The sequence below is a fragment of the Arachis hypogaea genome, chromosome 12, assembly GCF_003086295.3.
Source record: "Arachis hypogaea cultivar Tifrunner chromosome 12, arahy.Tifrunner.gnm2.J5K5, whole genome shotgun sequence".
NCBI lineage: Eukaryota > Viridiplantae > Streptophyta > Magnoliopsida > Fabales > Fabaceae > Arachis > Arachis hypogaea.
In genome coordinates, this window is record NC_092047.1 from 72853847 (window position 1) to 72855807 (window position 1961).

General features: G+C 37.3%; 1 non-coding gene across 1 annotated transcript; it reads right to left on the reverse strand.

The window, feature by feature from the left end:
• Positions 1-218: 218 nt before the first annotated feature.
• On the reverse strand, positions 219-326 carry LOC112731213 (small nucleolar RNA R71). Its single transcript, XR_003167001.1, has one exon. It is a non-coding gene; the product is annotated as a small nucleolar RNA R71 (small nucleolar RNA).
• Between the last annotated feature and the right edge of the window lie 1635 nt (positions 327-1961).

Consider the following 1961-nt stretch of genomic DNA (forward strand, 5'->3'; position numbering starts at 1 on the left):
AAGATCCTCATCAGTTTTTAGCTGAGTTCTTACAAATCTGTGACACTGTTAAGACTCATGGGTTTGACCCTGAGGTCTAGAAACTTATGCTTTTCCCTTTTGCTGTAAGAGACAGAGCTAGGACATGGTTGGACTCACAACCTAAGGACAGCCTGAACTCTTGGGAAAAGTTGGTCAATGCCTTCTTGGCAAAGTTTTTTCCACCTCAAAAATTGAGTAAGCTTAGAGTGGAAGTCCAAATCTTCAGACAGAAGGAAGGTGAATCCCTCTATGAAGCTTGGGAAAGATACAAGCAATTGATTAGAAGGTGTCCTTCTGGTATGCTTTCAGAATGGAGCATCATATGCATATTCTATGATGGTCTGTCTGAACTGTCCAAGATGTCATTGGACAACTCTGCTGGTGGATCTCTTCATCTGAAGAAGACGCCTGAAGAAGCTCAGGAACTCATTGAAATGGTTGCAAATAACCAATTCGTGTACACTTCTGAAAGGAATTTTGTGAATAATGGGACAACTCAGAAGAAAGGAGTTCCTGAGCAAGATATTGACTCAGCAAGTGAATTACTCTGAATGCCATATTGGCTCAGAACAAAATATTGACTCAGCAAGTCAATATGATTTCTCAGAGTCTGAATAGATTACAAGCTGCATCCAACAATACTAAAGAAGCATCTTCTGAAGAAGAAGCTTATGATCCTGAGAACCCTGCAATGGTAGAAGTGAATTACATGGGAGAACCCTATGGAAACACCTATAATCCTTCATGGAGAAATCATCCAAATTTCTCATGGAAGGACCAACAGAAGCCTCAACAAGGTCATGAATTTTGAACAGAGCCATTCTGGCCTGGCAACCATAGTCTCTGATCTATCCAAGACCACACTAAGTTTCATGAATGAAACAAGGTCCTTCATTAGAAATTTGGAGGCACAGGTGGGTCAGCCGAGTAAGAAGATTACTGAAACTCCTCCCAGTACTCTCCCAAGCAATACAGAAGAAAATTCCAAGAGAGAGTGTGAAGAACGAAATTCCTGCGCGGTCTAGAATTCTCACAAAATAAATCCTCGTTGCAAGTATAGCTTCTAAACCGGCAATGAATCCCTTTCTTACAAAAGTTTTGGTTGTCACAAGTAACAAACCCTTTTAAAATTGATAACCGAAGTATTTAAACCTCGGATCGTCTTCTCAAGGAATTGCAGGGAGGTATGTTCTTATTATTGGTTATGAGTCTTGTAAATTGGGGGGTTTTGAAAGTAAGGAACATGTAATTTAAATGACAAGAAAAATAAATAAATAATTATAAAATAAATTCTTGGCAAGGTATGAAAATTCGGAAGTCCTATCTTAGTTATCCTTATCGATGATGATGAGAATTGAGTTTGATCCCACTTAGTTAACCTCTACTAAAGCAAAGGAAAGTCAAGTGGACTAATTAGTGTGATCCTCAAGTCCTAGTCAATCCCTAAGAAAGGACTAGAGTTAGTGGAATTCAAGTCAATTAGCCAAGATAACAATTATCAATCACGATGAGTTTGATAACTCAAGAGTCTCCAGTTAATCAATTAAAGCCAAGAATATAAAAAGCTAAATAAGAATCATAAATCTGAAATACCTCAATTTATATTAAATGAAGAAAAGTCTTAACATAAATGGTTCATAAGCCAAATTGGCAACATAAGTAGTCAACAAATAAAAGCATTAAAGTATCTGAAATCAGAAGAGAAATATAAAGTAAAAGGAGTATTGAACCTGTGACTGAAGATGAATTGGACTAAACTAATAGAAATTCTAAAATCCTAAATCCTAAGAGAGAGGAGAGAACCTCTCTCTATAAAGACTACATCTAAATCATGAAAAGTGAATAATGGAAGGCTTGTCCTCCTGAATGGATGTATTCCTCCACATTATAGCCTCTAATATGTGTTTTCAGGACTTGGATCTGAGCCAAAAAGGACTTCA